This window comes from Schistocerca americana, chromosome 1 (assembly GCF_021461395.2).
Source record: "Schistocerca americana isolate TAMUIC-IGC-003095 chromosome 1, iqSchAmer2.1, whole genome shotgun sequence".
NCBI classification, from domain to species: domain Eukaryota; kingdom Metazoa; phylum Arthropoda; class Insecta; order Orthoptera; family Acrididae; genus Schistocerca; species Schistocerca americana.
This window is the reverse complement of record NC_060119.1, coordinates 1,200,492,269-1,200,513,204: the sequence shown is the minus strand read 5'-3', so window position 1 is coordinate 1,200,513,204 and position 20,936 is coordinate 1,200,492,269.

Genomic DNA, 20,936 nt, shown 5'->3' with positions numbered 1-20,936 from the left:
TATATTAATACATAATTAGAAACCAAATGAATGGCGCTACAGTGCAGTTGACAAAGTTCTGAATGGGTTGAGTCCTACATCACTGTTCCTGCTTCGAACGTGGATAACGCAATCTCACTACAATTCGCTGGATTGATAGAGGTAGTGAACGGCAAATTACATGCTAATGCGCCACAGGTATGTCGAGTTACGATTGCTGCTGTCACATGGTGATCAAACCACCACCGATATTCCTATCAAGCCAGAGATTGGCCGAGCGGTTCTAGGCGCTTCAGTCCGGAACCGAGTGGCTGCTACGGTCGCAGGTTCGAATCCTGTTTGGGGCTTGGATGTGTGTGATGTCCTTAGGTTAGTTAGGTTTAAATAGTACTAAGTTTAAGGGAGTGATGACCTCACATATTAAGTCCCATAGTGCTTAGAGAAATTTGAACCATTTTGAACCAGAGCAGCGTAATGCTTACAATGCACCGCCTGGAGTCTGCACCGTGGTGAACAGCACGCCACAGCACAGGCTAGACTGACGTACCGCCATCTCTGCTCTTCAATGCCTGATCCGGAGCTGCGTCTCGAAACTGGATACGAAATTGTAATGGTTCGTAAACCAAGGCTCTAGGCCAGGAAAACTTCACTCTGATCTGCGGCAACAAACTGAAAAAACATCGGAGTTGCCTTGAATGTAAGTTCGTGTGAGTGACGCGTGTTGCACCTGCGATACAATATTTGCAATTCTGACCGTCTGAATACTATCCCTTTCTGGTAGTCAGATCGCGGCTGTCGTCCTCTCTTTACAACCTCCAAAACGATGCTTCTCATTTTCCCAAAATGTCCAAAGCACCACCCTTCTGCCCTGCTGTGTTAAGGGTCTTAAGTGTCTTCCAAAACCCTATGCTTCCCATAGAGATGCTTCTCAAAAGAGCAATCCACAGATGGCGGCCCATGAATCGCCTTTGTAACCAACCGTATATTTTTAATGGCTGACGGTGCCTCCCTCCAATAGACGGGTAAATCATCTTCGACCAGTCCTCTCTCTATCGTGACATTGAACACGTACCCTGCAGTATCCACCTAGATGTTACAATCAGCACACCAAGTAAAACATCACTTCTCAGTTCGCAGCAAGGAAGCCAGTGTGTCCCTCAAAGAGAACATACAGGAATTTTTAGAATGCCGATTGTTGGATGTCAAGCCGCATCAACGCATTGCAGTAACCGAAGCAAAACGTTCTCTTTCACAGGCCAAAATGGACGGAAGGCTCACGGCAAAAAGCTTTGCCAGGGCTGTCTCTGAAAGCTGAGGGGCGCTCTGTCCTCTGCAGGGACAAAGTACTAGCACCCTGTGTCAATGGGATTCTGTGAAGATGGCGATAAACTCTAGCACCAGCCTCTGCACCATACCACCTCGTGTCCAGCTAAGTGCATGTCCCACGTGACACTGATCTACAACCACACTGCTAGGGCGCGTCCCCGCCACCGTTCTACCCGCAGGGGGAAGCAGTCACTGAAACTCTTCGCCTGTCACCCAGCATACCTCAGCTCAGTCTACACACTTTATAACATGCTTGCCATATAATGGCTGTTGTGCCGTCTACACTGACGGCGGCTGGAGCACCCAACAGCGGCCTTAGCTGGCCGTAGGTCTAACACAAAAACAATATTAGCACAATTGTTCCATCTCATAATGCAGCATGCAAAATTCCGTTATAACCAACGCCGAGACTGATCACTGTCAGTCCTCTATACCGTTCACTGAACTGATCCCTGTGTCTCCTTAACGCAAGTGCACTAAAATGCATTTGGATCATAATTGAATTCAACTAGATTGAAGGCATATGAGCCTAAAGGACTAGCCACCTTCCAATGTCGACAACAATAACTCAGATAAAGATCCTGATTATACCCCTGAACGCAAACGTGATACGAATTTCTTTAATTACTAGGTAAATATGAATAACCATTTAAGCAGGTAAACAGTAACTTTTGTCCCTTACCATAGTGTACCTACCTTTATGCGACAGCGTGATTGTAGAACTTCGACGGGCCATCTTTAACATTGATTGCATGCTGTTGTATGGCGAGAATAAAATTAATTATATATTGTCCCGTATCAAAGATTACTTTTTAAGGTAGGTATACTTTATTATGACAATGTCTGACCATGAAAATAACGGTATCATAAATTGAAACAATAAATATACAATTATATGGGACCCCATTTACGCTCGATGCTATTCCAGAACATGGAGAGCCTTGCCAATTTTGTTTAGGGGAATTTCAAGTAAACTGGGGCGGCACTGAAAAATTTGGATCATAGAGGGAGGCAAACCAGGGGGGCCATCCACGAATATTTATGTGAACCTCTTTGCCAAGGTGGCTTAGTGGCTAGCTGGCTGGCTGTTGTACACGAGGTTCTCTTTGATGGACACGGATACTACGTGTTGACTGCTACAGGATACCAACTATAGTGTCCTGCTGGATCCTGTTTAAAATCTCTGTCCCAACAACAAACGGTAGACTGTCAGGTTAGACACCACTATGCGTGCAGCTCTAAACTTCCGTTCCTACAAAAACTATATCAGTCTTACGAGGAAGTTTCGAGGCAACGTTCCAGACCTGTTAGTCGACATTACCTGGCCGGTAGCAACTGTAATCTGTCTCCCAGGAATGTAATCTTGCGCTTCTAGCGCTCTTTCTCATTTCAGCGAGTTTCTCTAACGGTCACCGCCATTCTGGTGACCCCAATAATTACAGTTTGAAAAGCATTGCCTTGAAACTGACCTCGCCAGAAATTACTCCCGTACAGAGGTAATAACATTGTTCTCCCTCTTGTCTTGGAGACAAACACAAAAACGGGAGTTAAGTTTACATTTTTAATTTTAATTTGCGACTTAATTCCCTAATTATAAAGTTGTTGGCATTCTATGTGTGGGATAGCAGCTCGTAACTACTACCAAACACCCGAAGAAGTATAAAGTTTGGACTCTTCGTACCAGCGCTGTTGAAGACACGACCCTCGCTCGTCATTGCGGTGTGTGAAGTGGACTATTTCGACTAAGACGAGGAGCCATAATCCAATGTATATTTCAGTTTATTGAATTTACGAGACAAAATGAGTCTCAACAACCCGTTTATGGGGGAATTGTATCTTGTAATTCGTAGTTGAATTACAGGTGTATCAAATATTAGTAGGCTGGGTGAATACCAATTTCTACTTCTGATATAGTACAACAACCTCTACCACACCACACACTAAATATGGATCATATTAAATGTGCAACCGTTTTGGTTAGTGTCCCAGTGGTCGTTACTACACAAAACTTCTACTGTCTTTACTAGGGAGAGTAAATTCCCTAAAATTTGTCATAATTTTCTTTCGTAAATCTTATGTAAATCATTTGCAGCAAAAGATCGCTGGTGTATTCTTCTTAAAGGCTTTTTAATGTGAACACTGAAATTTTTCGCAGAAGCATCCTAGTTATGTACTAGAGTTAAAAGAAAACGCGGCTATTGCTCTGTCGTTTTATGCAGCATGAAGATACAATTTGTGAAAAACTGCCACACCCTAAGCGTCGTATCACTGTGCTCGGAAATTCAAGAGTTTTCAAATGTCGACAAAATTATTATAGAGATTAAGTCGAAGCCATGCTTAATACGAGTGTTAGTACCATTCACGAAACAAAGGTGCTGAAGCCTTTGGTGTTTCACACTGTACACACAAGCTCAGGGGTAATATTGTTAGGCAACCTGGACTGTAAAGCAAATCTCGAACGGTACCGTAGGCTTAGTGGCAACAACTAAGTATAGAATGGCAGGAAATTCAAACGGTATTGGGGACTTAGGCGCTCAGGCTTAACGGGCCCTTTGTTCTCGTTATGTAACAAACAAGCTCGTTTCTCTAGCTCCCTTATGTAGGCAAACCAGTCAACTGCACTATTATGTTCACGTAGTATCCGCCACTATATTATTGCTCTTAGCCTCCCGTGGCCGTTATCAGAAACAAAATGTGAAGTTACTGTAAATAAGTATATTGGTGACTAAGGAAAACTCAACGCGCTGTGAATGATTCCAAGGTAGGTGCGTATTTATGTGTACTGACAAGTGGTTCAGCGTGTCCTCGTGAAATATCATGATAAAAACTTACGATAAACCGAAAAAGTTGGTCCCACTCCCAGGTACTATAACACTGTGGTCGACTAATAATCTAATTTATGACAGTTACGTAAACAACATGGCCACCCTATACCTTTATCCTTGTGTAAACAAACCATGCACTTGCGTTCTTATGTTATGTGAGTCTAATTAATGACCAGATGCTTGCAGCTTTATCTTAATGGTCGCAACGTATAATCCAAAAAAGTAGCCGCCAGTCCCCAGTCTCTCCTCCACTTCTCTAGTCCAATAGGGTGATGTATAAATGGGAATAAGGGCTGAATTATCTCAATTACAAACATCATGACCCCAAAAAATGACGTCATTACTGCCCAGACTGCATCCTCACAGTGAATAGCCTTAACAACAATCTATAGATTTCCCTTTTTACCATAAATTCTCTAACCAACCTAAATTGTTAAGGGACCTGATCTGACCTGCAAATCAACATACTTGTTTTTCTCTGAAGACATCTGCCTGAGTACTCCCAGCCCATTGGTCCAAATTGGTGAGTACTTTTCCTCTGGAACTGAACCTAAGAGAGTGCCATTATCATTAAATCACACATGTCCTTGGGAAAAAGAGAAAAAGGAAAAAGAAAACAAAGAAGTAAGCTGTCGTTCCCCTCGCTTTCAGCTGTTCACAGTACCGACAATTCATCAGGGCAACTTTGGCTGATGCTACAAGGCCAGATCAGACAATTATCAGCGTTGCCCCTTCAGCTACTGAAAATACTGCTGCCCCTCTTTGGGAAGGATATCTTAGCCTGTCCTCTCTTCCGGAAGGATATCTTAGCCTCTCCTCTCTTCATGGTCGTCTTCAATGTAGTTGCACCTATGATACAACTGTCTGTCTCACTGTTGCAAGCAAGCCACACCATCCCAGTAAGGTCCATGGTTCCTGATATTTGAGAGTTCTGTTTTCGAACTTCATCATATTCATGTATCTTTCTGTTTATAATTCATTTTCTTCTCACGCTCAAGTGGTATAAATTGTTATCTTTAGTATTATTGAAGTTATGCAAATATATAAAACAACTGTGAAAAGATAGTACTACCACCAACCAAAGATGACCAGCCTCTGACAGTCATCATCTTTGGCTATGGGGCGATGCTGTTTGTTTACAGTGTGTGTGTTATGTTTCTCCACCCACAGTGGTTTTCTTTCACTACTGGGGTAGGGTCGCACACTGAAAGGTTAAACTGACTTCTACATGATCTCTCATTTCACTTGTGACTTCAAAAGGATTTATAGGACTATCGAGGACGGTACCCTGTTGCATTCTCGTTAGTTATCTGAACATCTGTAGCAATGCTTCCGCGTTGTCGCCGTTCTGTAACATACTCCGATTCAACTAGCTATCTGTTAAAACTTCAGTTCTCTAGGAAGTGACTGCCAAAACTGCTTCGCAGTCCAGTCGCAGCAACGTGACCACCGCCAGTGTTCGACGTCTCCGAGGAATAACCACTCACCTCCTCCGTCAGAACTGACTTTGGAAGGCCCAACGCTTCCAACCTACCGCCGTGTCATCCTCAGCCGATGGATAATCACTGGATGCGGATATGGAGGGGCATGTGAACAGCACACCGCGGTCCCAGCCATTGTTAGTTTTCGTCGCCTTTGGCTCTACTTGTAAGCTTCTCAGTTGACCTTACAAGGGCTGAGTGGACCCCACTTGCCAAAAGTGCCGGCAGAATAGGATAGCCACTCACCCAAATGTAAGCCAAGCCCTTCAGCGCTTAACTTCGGTGATCTGACGAGAACAGGTGTTAGCACTGCGGCAAAAAGCCTCTGGCAGCGCTACAAGTGGTGGTATATAAATCGTATCGGGCAGACGCGCAAAAGGGTACATATGCTGTCGTAATGCGAAAACTGAGAACTTATCTGACGTCTAGAAGGGCATGATCATTTTCTTTCGGGCCAGGAGTGGAAGTATTTCCGAAACAGCTAAGTCTGCAAACTATTCGTGTGCCTCCGTGGATAATGTATCCCCTGCATAGCAAAAACGCGCTATCCAAGACTGGTGCCGATTGAACAGCGGGCCGTAGATGACAGCGGTGAGCGACAGCTGCTGAGATATGTACTGGCACACAGACGTGCAGCTGTAGAGCAACTAGACGTCCAGATGAACCAAGGGGCTACCAACAGTATCTCCTGACCGACAGTTCCGCGAAACATAACAGCAAACGACAGCGACATATAAATGTGTCAGCTTGTATAAAGTAGACATGGGTTAATGCCTAATCATCTGTATTTGATAATGGCCTAATGCCGAAATTGCAGTATATAAAATGTTTAACAGTCACTGGCGTAAACATGATGTCTTTCAAGATTGTTCAGCGAAAGTTGCTGCGTATGGATCTCGTCAACAGGCGTCTGATTCACGCACCCACGCTGACTGCTGATCATCGGCGATGAAGGCTCGAATGATACAGTTCCCCACACTCGTTTAATGAACAAAGTAAGAGCATATGGACTGTCAGACCAATTGTGTGATTGGATTGAAGAGTTTCTAGATAACAGAACGCAGCATGTCATTCTCAATGGAGAGAAGTCTTCCGAAGTAAGAGTGATTTCAGGTGTGCAGCAGTGGAGTGTCGTAGGACCGTTGCTATTCACAATATACATAAATGGCCTTGTGAATGACATCGGAAGTTCACTGAAGCTTTTTGCGGACGGTGCTGTAGTATATCGAGAGGTTGTAAAAATGGAAAATTCGACTGAAATGCAGGAGGATCTGCAACGAATTGACGAATGGTGCCGGGAATGGCAATTGAATCTCTATGTAGACAAGTGTAACGTGCTGCGAATACATAGAAAGAAAGATCCTTTATCATTTAGATACAACATAGCAGGTCAGCAACTAGAAGCAGTTAATTCCATAAATTATCTGAGAGTAGGCATTAGCAGTGATTTAAAATGGAATTACCATATAAAATTAATCGTCGGTAAATCAGATGCCAGAGTGCGATTCATTGGAATAATCCTAAGGAAATGCAGTCCGAAAAGAAAAGAAGTAAGTTACAGTACACTTGTTCGGCCACTGCTTGAATACTGCTCACCGGTGTGGGATCCGTTCAGATATGGTTGACAGAAGAGATAGAGAAGATCCAACGGAGAGCAGCGCGCTACGTCACAGGACCATTTAGTAATCGTGAAAGCGTTACGCAGATGACAGATAAACTCCAGTGGAAGACTCTGCAGGAGATACGCTCAGTAGCTCGGTACGGGCTTTTGTTGAAGTTTCGAGAACATACCTTCACCGAGGAGTCAAGCAGTATATTGCTCCCTCCTACGTATATCTCGCGAAGAGACCATGAGGATAAAATCAGAGAGATTAGAGCCCACACAGAGGCATACCGACAATATTTCTTTCCACGAACAGCACGAAACTGGAATAGAAGGGAGAACCGATCGAGGTACTCAAGGTATCTTCCGCCACACACCGTCAGGTGGCTTGCGGAGTGTGGATGTAGATGTATATTATCGCAGTTAGGCGTCCACTGAGTGACGACAGGTGGCCTTTTCAGGTTAATCACGTCTTATGCTCCAGTCAGACAGATGACTGTTGACAAACACCTTACAACAATCATCGGAAGGGTCCATGGCGGAGGAGGGAGCGTTAGGTTTCAGGTATGTTTTCGCTGCATTCCTGGGTGGTCTTGTCATTCTGCAAGCCACAATGCGTCAATAGAAGTACGCATCTATCCATGGGGACCATGTCCACCATCACCTTCAGTTTGTTTCTTCTCGAGCGACGGCATTTACCAGCAGGACAATGCAAGGTGTAACACAGCTCGCGGTGTTCTTCCGTTGTTCTACGATCACCAGGATGAGTTTACTGTGCTCCGTTAGCCCTCAGATTCCCTGGATTTGATCCCAATGGAGAATCTGTGCGATCCTAAGTCGATCACACTATTCTCGCCACTGCGGAACCTAGAGCAGCTGATCACTATACTGGCGTCGGCATGTTTCCACATCCCTGTCGGTAACTTCCAAAATTTCATTAAATGTTTTCGTGCAAGTCACGCAGTGATCCGAGCTGCAAAAGATGGTTATTAAGGCTTTCGACAGGTAAATGTAAATGTCGTATGAATAGGTCCTCCCGTCGGGCAGACCGTTCGCCGGGTGCAAGTCTTTCGTTTTGACGTCACGTCGATGGGGTGAAATGATGGTGATGAGGACAACACAACACCCAGTCCCTGAGCGGAGAAAATCTCCGACCCAGCCGGGAATCGAACCAGGGCCCGTAGTTTTGACATTCTCTCGCACTGACCACTCAGCTACAGGGGGCGGACTTTTGACAGGTGATAACATTAATGTGGCTGGGCATCATTCACAGAGGTAGCCGAAACGTTTTGCGCTAGGAACCTGCCATAGTGAATCTTTTAGTCTTACCTAAATTGCCTCGTTCCTGACTTATAATGCCGTTTACGCCAAACATCAGAAATCGCAGACGATCCACTTGTAATCGCGGTTTCGGCAGGTGGCTCAGTGCGATTGTTGTCGGCCGCAGCGGTGCCGCAACAAGCGCGTGGCGACGCCGCTGTTTTGTTATTAACCGGAGCAACACAAAACAGGTTTCAGCAGACAGTGCGCCGCTAATCTGTAAATTATATTCCGCCGCAGCGCGCTTGTGCTGTGCTGCGCTCTGCGGCTCGGGGCCAGCGCCTTAAGCTGTGAATTTATTGCGTTTTCCCGACGTTAATCTTGCGAACACGCCATGAATTACGCCACGCCGCCCACTGAGGCGGGCGTCGTCGCAGCGGAACAGGACTCCAGTGTCGGAGTCCTTGCAGTGCAGAGAAAGGTTAGTGGCGCAAACACGGTGCTAGAGGCTGGGAACAGGCAGAACACTGTGTCACGGGATTAGTTGGCTAATTTAGCGCAGCTGTGGAGAGGGGCGTGCCGTCTGTATGCCCCATTTACAACACACTGAATTACCAGAGCACAGGATGCATTGAGTGATAGAGGCATCAAATTCCAAAGTTGCTTATGTAAGAACACTACTGAACTTTCAGTAAAAACTGCTTAATGAACTGCATTGCTACATTATAAGAAACCGAGTTACACATGCTAGGGGGTCCTGTATCACGCAGTGATGGCCACTTGATTACTGGTTTGTTGGTCCACCTTTGTATCGCAGTACAGCGCTTACAAGCGTGGCGTGGGTTCGACAAGTCGTCGCAAATTACAGTCCGGTGATTTGCCCAGATGTTTCCCATCGTTTTAAGATCAAACAAATTTAACGGCGAAGACAACCACTTGATTTCGCTATCAGGCACCTCGCACCACTGTATCACGATTCTGCTCATCCGACATGGGCGGTTATCCTCCTGGAAGATACCCATCGCGGACGGCAAAGATTTCAAACAAGAAGGGAAGCAGTTGTCAAGTTGATTTTTGCTTTTTCGTGTGTGAATCATAGGAGGGTTGGAACTTAAAAAGTGGCAACTATTTATTCACAACTGATACAAAAGAGTCACATGTTTGCACCTGTTACTGTCGTTCAAAGTAGCCACCAGCGTTGTGTAGAACTCGTTGCCAGGGATGTGGAAGGCGTAGTATACCGTTAGCAGAGCCTGTTGTGTTGATGGTGCGAATGGGGCGGTCTACTGCCTGTCGAATCTCTATAACAGTTCTGAAGCGAATACCACGAAATGGTTCTTCCATCTATTGAATCAAGTCAAAGTCACAAGAACTTACGTCCAGGGAGTATGGTGGATAGTACAGTACTTCCATCGACCCAACAGAACAGCCGCAGCTTGCGCCGTATGCAGCCGCGCATTCTCGTGCAGAAAGTATCGCCGCTTCTTTCCCAAAGCTGGTCGCACGTGATGCTCCAAAAGTGAACAGTAATACTGTGCATTGACGGTCTGCCTTGGAGGAACGTAATGAGTTGGGATATCACAATCACAGTCGTACACGAGAATCACCATAGCTTTTGAAAGTGTACAGTACTGCCCGACATAGAAAATATGTGCAACAACATACTTCGTTGTTCTTGCCAGAACAGCATTTTTTGTATAATAACATCATTTTTTTTAATACGCCGAAGCCGGATACGAATGTACGAAAGAAGGACAGTTTACATATTTAATTATTCAAATGCGCACTTCTTTAAAATAGACCCCTTTATCCAGGCCGGCCACGGTGGCCGTGCGGTTCTAGGCGCTCCAGTCCGGAGCCTCGCTGTTGCTACGGTCGCAGGTTCGAATCCTGCCTCGGGCATGGGTGTATGTGATGTCCTTAGGTTAATTAGGTTTAAGTAGTTCTAAGTTCTAGGGGACTGATGACCACAGCAGTTGAGTCCCATAGTGCTCAGAGCCATTTGAACCATTTTGAACCCTTTATCCAGTTAGGTGATGTTTGTGAATTGAATGAATGGTTATTCGTCTGCTGACCACAGATAGTGAAGGTAGATTCTATAATCATCTTTGAGACAGTCCTCTGGTTACCTTTGGCCGAACCAGAGAGAGGAAGTGTACCAGTGCACTAGAGGGCCTGGATTGCGGCTGACCAATACGGTGGCAAGGTCCTCCTTCACTTCTGCGGAAGCGTGGGATGACCGGATAAACGACCATGTTTCAGCGCTCTGCCACTGGCTCCTGAGGTGTGAAGACGTGTTTTATGTGTGCTCCACAAAAACAAATTTAAATGAAAATGATATGCACGTGGAATATTTAAGAGAAGATAAAAATAATGATTTCTCTTTTCAGAAACTTTTGTTGGGAGGGTCATGTGAATAATTAAGATACCAAAAATTCCCATTATGAGATACATTCGTGTGACGCTTGCTTGATAGTCTGATACTCCGAGAGAGAGTTAAGGTGAGTCAGCCATCTACCCAGCAACACCTTGTGGGATGCATTGCACAGGGAGACCTGCATAAATCCTCCAGAGATTGTGGTAGGGAAATTTATTACGTGGGTCAGAGGACTGTGAATCTGGGGTGACTATTGACTGATGTGGGAAAGCAGAACGAGTATATAACCAAACATTTTGCTTTTGAGATGTGTTTTATACTGCCAATGAGATTTGTTTTGTATATTTAATCTGTGTGATTTGCATGAGACAGTAGAGAATTAGTTTCAAATGCGGTGCTTCAGGTGTGATTTTCCTTAGTGCAGCCCAGTAGTAAGTAAATTCGTTATGTTGCTAATGAATGAGCTTGTGAGAGTATGGGGGAGGATGAAGTAGCGAAACATTGCTTACCAATCCAGAAAGAGCACAGTAGCAATAAACAGAAACATTACGAGACCATAGAATAGTAAAATGCTTATGTAATGTCATGACAATTGCGTGGAGAATCCCTTGTTTAACTATTGTGTTTCAGTGTAATGCAAGAAATTATGCAAAATTAGCGTGAAAGAATTTATTATAGTGAAAGAGTAGATACATGAAACAAATGGTGGTCTTCAAAAAATGGTTCAAATGGCTCTGAGCACTATGGGACGTAACATCTGAGGTCATCAGTCCCCTAGAACTTAGAACTACTTAAACCTAACCAACCTAAGGACACCACACACATCCATGCCCGAGGTAGGATTCGAACCTGCGACCGTAGCGGTCGCGCAGTTCCACACTGAAGCGCCTTGAACCGCTCGGCCACATCGGCCGGCGGTGGTCTTCATTACTGAGTTGTGGGTAACCATTTTGTTGAGGCATTATACCATAAGCTTCATTTTTTGCTAGTTTGCCCAAACTTTGGTTAAAATATATGCCACAGAAAGGAAATGTGGTCTTGCCAGGGTGGAGTGAGTCCATGTGCACAAGCTGTTAGTGAGACGCGTTAAGAAGTACAGACGAGAATAAATTGTAGCTTAACTGTTAGGTGCTAGGGCTCTAATTTCAAGCATAGTTGCAGTGGGTATGACAACTAATGAAAATATTTCTGATGTACGAATAATAGAAGGACTCACTCGGCAGGCCACTCATCTAATAGGCCTGACTACTAGATACTACAGTTGAGAGTGACCTCCCACTTTCACCATACTGGGCTCTGACGCACTTTAGACTTTCATGGCGACCCATAATGAAGCCATTCGCTGGACTGGCGTTTCAGTTTAGGCTTCGTGGCATTCGCTTCAGAACTGTTCCAGAAATGTGACAGGCAGTAGCCCGCTCCATTCGCACCATCAGCAGAACAGTCTCTGCAAACGGCATACTACGCCTTTCACATCGCTGGCAACGGTTCCTACACAACGTTGGTGACTACTCCTGAAGGACATTAACAGGAACAAATATGTAATTCTTTTGTATCGGTTGTGAACAAATAGTTGCCCCTATTTAAGTTCCAACCATTGCATATGATACAGCGAGTCTTCGCGGCTACATTTCATACACCTAACAGTAACTGGCAGTCGAAAAAAATTTACCTGTTTTATGCGTTGTTCCAACAATCTGTTTTTGTCCCTAGGGTATGTACGTCTGTACTGAAAATTGTACCATTTCTTCGTTTTATTAAGTTATGGATACTTCGCGAAAACCTATAACCATCATTTATTTCTTCATTACTGAACTGCACATTGTGTATGAAAACAACACATTTGAAAGCAAGTTAGACAAGACAAAGATTATTGACTATTACGTCTTTAAGGTGTAAACTGTCCAAAATCTGATGTGCATTTACACTAAAAGAGGAAATATAAAAGAAGAGTCTGAGGAAAGGAAAGGTTATGGAGGTAAAGACTGGAAGAAAACCAAAAGACACTTCAAGTCAGCACCACCAAGGGCCAAAACTATAAATGTGTCTTATACATTCACGAAACGGCTACCTAAGAAATGAGCAGATCATCGTGTAGTGCACTGGGTTTTGCATATGTTACTTGCACTATTTAGAAACTGTTTCAAGAATTTCATTTCTTATAGAATATATCCATTCGTATCTTTTTCCGTGAAACGTAATTTATGAAATTTTCAGATTTTTCACTACCGGATAACATTTTCAGTCAATAATACACTATCGGCCATTAAAATTGCTACACCACGAAGATGACGTGCTACAGACCCAAAATGTAACCGACAGGAAGAAGATGCTGTATTATGCATTAGCTTTACAGTGCATTCACACAAGGTTGGCGCCGGTGGCGATACCTACAACGTGCTGACATGAGGAAAGTTTCCAACCGATTTCTCATACACAAACAGCAGTTGACCGGCGCTGCCTGGTGAAACGTTGTTGTGATGGCTCGTGGAAGGAGGAGAAATGCGTACCATCACGTTTCCGACTTTGATAAAGGTCGGATTGTAGCCTATCGCGATTGAGGCTTATCGTATCGCGACATTGCTGCTCGCGTTGGTCGAGATCCAATGACTGTTAGAACAATATGGAATCGGTGGGTTCAGGAAGATAATAAGGAACGCCGTGCTGGATCCCAACGGCCTCGTATCACTAGCAGTCGAGATGACAGTCATCTTATCCGCATGGCTGAAACGGGTCATGCAGTCACGTCTTGATCCCTGAGTCAACAGATGGGGACGTTTGCAAGACAATAACAATCTGAACGAACAGATCGACGTCGTTTGCAGCAGCATGGACTATCAGCTCGGAGACCATGGCTGCCGTTACTCTTGACGCTGCATCACAGACAGGAGCGCCTGCGATGGTGTACTCAACGACGAACCTGGGTGCACGAATGGCAAAACGTAATTTTTTCGGATGAATCCAGGATCTGTTTACAGCACCATGCTGGTCGCATCCGTGTTTGGCGACATCGCGGTGAACTCACATTGGAAGCGTGTATTCGTCATCGCCATACCGAATCTCAAAGAACCCAAAGGTATTCTAGTGATAATGATTTCTAAAGGCACGAATAATGGTACGCAGACGCTCGTGGACGACATAAGTACCGAATCTGAGAGCGGCAAACCAAAATCAGAAATCATATTTTCTATTTTGAAGTATTCCTTTACAAAGGATCCAGGAATACTAAAAAAGGTTAATTCAAGCATCACTGCAAAAATGAGTGATATAGATACTGAAAAACAGCTGAACTCCTTAAAACTGAACAAGTGTGGGGGCTCGATGGAATATCCGGTACATTCTACACACAGTATGCAGCTGCATTAGGTTTTTTCATGACCTTAATACAACAAACGTACCAAAATCGAAAACTATACAATAGTTGGTGAAAGCAATGGTTCAAGACAATCAAGTAGATGCTATTTCTTGACTACGGGAAAGTGTTTTACTCAGTTATGGGTGATATCTGTGTTACGGGCATTAGGCCATGTTCCAAGGCACAGTTATCTTCCTAAAGTTTCGTCTTCCATTGCTGGAGGTATCATCAGAGGCTTAAACGACTCAAAAGCAATTATAGTCCCAAACAAACTCAGTATGTTGAACTGTCGATACGTATCTATTGATACGGCCCCTCTGTACATCCTAACATAGAAATGATTAGAGCTGGATAAAATAACAGGTAAACGAATTTGGTGGGCCACTGTTTCTAGTGCATGACCTGTTACTGTTGATTTATCCGTACTTCGCAGGTGACATTTGCTCTTGGGTTCCTTAAAGCGGTGCTAATAGTTCTTTTTGTGGTCCCTCTGTGCACTTCCCCACAAGCGCCATGGATTTTGTATGTTCCCGCTGTGGAAAACGACCGGGTGTAGGTTCTTTACAGAGTTCATACATTCGTGCAGCCCGTATCTCGTGGTCGTGCGGTAGCGTTCTCGCTTCCCACGCCCGGGTTCCCGGGTTCGATTCCCGGCGGGGTCAGGGATTTTCTCTGCCTCGTGATGGCTGGGTGTTGTGTGCTGTCCTTAGGTTAGTTAGGTTTAAGTAGTTCTAAGTTCTAGGGGACTGATGACCATAGATGTTAAGTCCCATAGTGCTCAGAGCCATTTGAACCATTCGTGCACCTTTCTTGTGGGTTTAAACAATGTGCTGCAGCAAGCGGCGGGAGACAGTCCTATGTAGTGTTCAAATATTCGCGTTCATTTCCTGTTGGTTCAAACACTATCGATTTTACGAAACGTAAGAAAACTTTACCTTTGTTAGCTTAATCGTTGTCGTGGGAACAGAGCTCTCCGTACCTTTCTGGTTTCAATAAGCCCCGAATTTTATTGCGCTAGTGTTCTTTCTTCATTGCCATTGAAGCATTGCCTTGATGTGCCGTAAGAATTAAAATATCTTCATCAGAATTTAAATCTCTTAGAGTATTCAGCTAATCTTTCATGATCTTCGACGGAAGTAAGATGACGTCATCAACCGACCATTGGTGGATATGTATCAACAGTCCATCTTACTGAGCTTGCTTGAGACTGTAACTACTTTCGGAGTTGTTAAAGCTACTGATGATGTGTCCAGCATTGAAAGGCGAAACGTTTCGGAGAAAATCATAGTTTGTACCACTCCTTTTTGTGAGTAAAACAAATAACACCACTAATACAAATAATGGCTATGAAAGCCTGCACTTCGAAAAAACTATACGAAGTGTCAAACGAAACTGATGACTCTGCTTAGAATTTATTCGTAGGGATGATGCAGCACGTTATCTTGGAGAGTCATTGACACATCCAGATCCGGTAGGCAAAAAGATCAAGTAGCAAACTTAGCAGTAACCTCAGACTTTTCCCAAATGACGCTTTTATCTAAAATTAAGTGCTGTCTAACAAAAACTGCGAAAATAAGCAGTCTCAGAATAGATTTCAAAATCGTCCATAGATTGTAAAATGAAATTGTGCACATCACGAAACTCAGAAATGAAATATGTCGCTGCAATATCAGTGAGTCACAACTACACTGAATTAATTTTGTGCTTACTGTGGTGTCACCGCCAGACACCACACTTGCTAGGTGGTAGTTTAAATCGGCCGCGGTCCATTTAGTACATGTCGGACCCGCGTGTCGCCACTGTGTGATCGCAGACCGAGCACCACCACAAGGCAGGTCTCGAGATACGGAATAGCACTCGACCCAGTTGTACGACGACTTTGCTAGCGACTACACTGACGAAGCCTTTCTCTCATTTGCCGAGAGACAGTTAGAATAGCCTACAGCTAAGTCCATGGCTACGACCTAGCAAGGCGCCATTAGCCTTACATAGTTTGATAGTTATCGTATGAAATGTCTCATCAAGAACAATGTATACAACAAGGACGATTAAAAGTTAAGTATTAAAACAGCTACGTACTTTTCATGTTACCACTTATTACGTATCCTGTTTCAGACTTCTATCTAGCCTACGTGAGATTACGCGTGCCTTTCGGCTACTTCAGTGTGGCGTAGCTGTCTTGTTACGCCACAACAGTTGGCGACGAGGATGGGATTTGCAAGTACGCATCTGCTAGGTCCAACTTGGAAAAGTATTTACCCGGGCACAGTTTATCAAAAAGATCTTCCGGGCGGGGTAAGGGAAAAGTTGCAATCACGAGTTGTGGTCCCACGTTCGTTACAGTCCTCTGTTTTACGGCTTCTTCACCAAGGACATTGGGGTATAGTGCGAACGAAACAACTTGCTCGTCAGCACTGTACTTGGTTCGGAATCGATGCTGCGATTACGAATATGTGTTTTTCTTGCATGGCGTGTGCCGAACAACAATCCGCACCGCTGCGGAAAGTCTTTGCATGGCCACAAGCCACTTCCCCTTGGCAACGCTTGCACATCGATTTTGCTGGTCCATTCTGGAATGCTCGATGGTTGGTTCTGGTAGATGCCTTCAGTAATTTTCCTTTTGTTGTCCGGATGTATTCCACGACGTCCTCTGCCACCATCCAAGCGTTGTCTGCTATCTTTTGCATTGAAGGTCTTCCGCAGACTATTGTTTCCGACAATGGCCCACAATTCATGTCCGCAGAATTTCAGTCATTCTGCCAGGCCAATGGTATTCAACATCTGACATCCGCGCCCTTTTCGCCTCAGTCAAACGGTGCCGCTGAACGATTGGTCCGGACTTCCAAGTCACAGATGTTGAAGTTGAAAGAGTCGCATTCTCGGGAGGACGCGTTGTTGCACTTTTTGTCATCGTATCGCTCTCAGCCCCGAGATGGTCGCTCGCTGGCTGAGTTGCTCCACGGTCGTCCTCATCGAACCTTGATGTCATTGCTGCACCCGCCGCATCAGGTTCCTGTGCAGCGGCAGACTCCTGCTTTTGCTCCAGGCGACGTTGTATTCTATCGCAACTATCACGGTTCACGGCGTTGGCTCGCAGGGCGCATTCTTCGCTGCCTCGGCCGCGCGATGTATTTGGTTTTGGGGGCCTCTGGTGAGGTGCGTCGGCATCTCAATCAGCTGCGCCTCTGTCGTCGCACGGGTTCTGCCGCTCCCCGTCTGCTTTCAGCGACGGTGCCGTCCGGTCAGCGCCCTGGGGACCCATCTACTGGCTCGCCTCATCCCCAGGTGTTACCGACAATGCCTTCCATTTTGCCCCATGGCGACGCGCCGCTGCCGCCTCCGCCTCCGCCGCCGCCGCCGCCTGTCCTCCAGCCGGCGCCGCCCGCAGTGGACGCTTCGCTGCAGCCGCTAAGCGCTTCCCTGGGTCACGCGCCGCCGATCGCTTCCCGTGACCAGCTGTCCTCCGCCATGGAACTCTTGCCCTCTCTGGACCACATGACGTCATCGCGCGTCGGATACCCCGACGCAGTGGAGGTCGACCCTTCGGCCCCTCATGTCTCTTTACGGGCGCATACACCGCATGTTGACGTGCACCCTGGACTAGGTTTTCAGGCGTTTCCTAGCTCCCCTCGGACCGAATGGCCGCGTGCGTGTGGCACAGCCTCGCCTGTTGTCAGGCTCCCCACCTCATCGCATACGTCAACATGGGGTCCTCCCCACGGCGGGCGGAAGCCTTATAACACGACCGTTCGCCGATTTGCGGGGGAGGAATGTGGTGTCACCGCCAGACACCACACTTGCTAGGTGGTAGTTTTAAATCGGCCGCGGTCCATTAGTACATGTCGGACCCGCGTGTCGCCACTGTGTGATCGCAGACCGAGCACCACCACAAGGCAGGTCTCGAGATACGGAATAGCACTCGACCCAGTTGTACGACGACTTTGCTAGCGACTACACTGACGAAGCCTTCCTCTCATTTGCCGAGAGACAGTTAGAATAGCCTTCAGCTAAGTCCATGGCTACGACCTAGCAAGGCGCCATTAGCCTTACATAGTTTGATAGTTATCGTATGAAATGTCTCATCAAAAACAATGTATACAACAAGGACGATTAAAAGTTAAGTATTAAAACAGCTACGTACTTTTCATGTTACCACTTATTACGTATCCTGTTTCAGACTTCTATCTAGCCTACGTGAGATTACGCGTGCCTTTCGGCTACTTCAGTGTGGCGTAGCTGTCTTGTTACGCCACAACAGTTGGCGACGAGGATGGGATTTGCAAGTACGCATCTGCTAGGTCCAACTTGGGAAAGTATTTACCCGGGCACAGTTTATCAAAAAGATCTTCCGGGCGGGGTAAGGGAAAAGTTGCAATCACGAGTTGTGGTCCCACGTTCGTTACAGTCCTCTGTTTTACGGCTTCTTCACCAAGGACATTGGGGTATAGTGCGAACGAAACAACTTGCTCGTCAGCACTGTACTTGGTTCGGAATCGACGCTGCGATTACGAATATGTGTTTTTCTTGCATGGCGTGTGCCGAACAACAATCCGCACCGCTGCGGAAAGTCTTTGCATGGCCACAAGCCACTTCCCCTTGGCAACGCTTGCACATCGATTTTGCTGGTCCATTCTGGAATGCTCGATGGTTGGTTCTGGTAGATGCCTTCAGTAATTTTCCTTTTGTTGTCCGGATGTATTCCACGACGTCCTCTGCCACCATCCAAGCGTTGTCTGCTATCTTTTGCATTGAAGATCTTCCGCAGACTATTGTTTCCGACAATGGCCCACAATTCATGTCCGCAGAATTTCAGTCATTCTGCCAGGCCAATGGTATTCAACATCTGACATCCGCGCCCTTTTCGCCTCAGTCAAACGGTGCCGCTGAACGATTGGTCCGGACTTCCAAGTCACAGATGTTGAAGTTGAAAGAGTCGCATTCTCGGGAGGACGCGTTGTTGCACTTTTTGTCATCGTATCGCTCTCAGCCCCGAGATGGTCGCTCGCTGGCTGAGTTGCTCCACGGTCGTCCTCATCGAACCTTGATGTCATTGCTGCACCCGCCGCATCAGGTTCCTGTGCAGCGGCAGACTCCTGCTTTTGCTCCAGGCGACGTTGTATTCTATCGCAACTATCACGGTTCACGGCGTTGGCTCGCAGGGCGCATTCTTCGCTGCCTCGGCCGCGCGATGTATTTGGTTTTGGGGGCCTCTGGTGAGGTGCGTCGGCATCTCAATCAGCTGCGCCTCTGTCGTCGCACGGGTTCTGCCGCTCCCCGTCTGCTTTCAGCGACTGTGCCGTCCGGTCAGCGCCCTGGGGACCCATCTACTGGCTCGCCTCATCCCCAGGTGTTACCGACAATGCCTTCCATTTTGCCCCATGGCGACGCGCCGCTGCCGCCTCCGCCTCCGCCGCCGCCGCCGCCTGTCTTCCAGCCGGCGCCGCCCGCAGTGGACGCTTCGCTGCAGCCGCTAAGCGCTTCCCTGGGTCACGCGCCGCCGATCGCTTCCCGTGACCAGCTGTCCTCCGCCATGGAACTCTTGCCCTCTCTGGACCACATGACGTCATCGCGCGTCGGATACCCCGACGCAGTGGAGGTCGACCCTTCGGCCCCTCATGTCTCTTTACGGGCGCATACACCGCATGTTGACGTGCACCCTGGACTAGGTTTTCAGGCGTTTCCTAGCTCCCCTCGGACCGAATGGCCGCGTGCGTGTGGCACAGCCTCGCCTGTTGTCAGGCTCCCCACCTCATCGCATACGTCAACATGGGGTCCTCCCCACGGCGGGCGGAAGCCTTATAACACGACCGTTCGCCGATTTGCGGGGGAGGAATGTGGTGTCACCGCCAGACACCACACTTGCTAGGTGGTAGTTTTAAATCGGCCGCGGTCCATTAGTACATGTCGGACCCGCGTGTCGCCACTGTGTGATCGCAGACCGAGCACCACCACAAGGCAGGTCTCGAGATACGGAATAGCACTCGACCCAGTTGTACGACGACTTTGCTAGCGACTACACTGACGAAGCCTTCCTCTCATTTGCCGAGAGACAGTTAGAATAGCCTTCAGCTAAGTCCATGGCTACGACCTAGCAAGGCGCCATTAGCCTTACATAGTTTGATAGTTATCGTATGAAATGTCTCATCAAAAACAATGTATACAACAAGGACGATTAAAAGTTAAGTATTAAAACAGCTACGTACTTTTCATGTTACCACTTATTACGTATCCTGTTTCAGACTTCTATCTAGCCTACGTGAGATTACGCGTGCCTTTCGGCTACTTCAGTGTGGCGTAGCTGTCTTGTTACGCCACAACACTTACATCAGATGAATTGGTCACATGGTCCTCATTATAGGTAAGGAAGTTGACGGACTTCTTTTTGTTGGTAGGAAAAATGGAAAATGCATTCCGTCTGCAAGATTGCTTCAAAAATCCTCAAGCTAGTCATTCTAGAATATTGTCCAGATGAGTGGGATCCGTGCCAGGACTAACAAGTCCTATTGTATATACGTAAAGAAGATAAGCACGGATTGTCATGCATTTTATACGGGTCTTACACCTGGAAGAATGTAGTGGAAGTGCTGTAAAAGCTGACAGACGCATGGGGTTGGACGCCAAATACCCAACGAAAGCCTTTTTACGAAGTTTCAACGACCATTATGCAATACGCTATTGTACTTATGTTTATTTTCACAGTAGATTTAGGTCTCACTACGACCATCCTTGG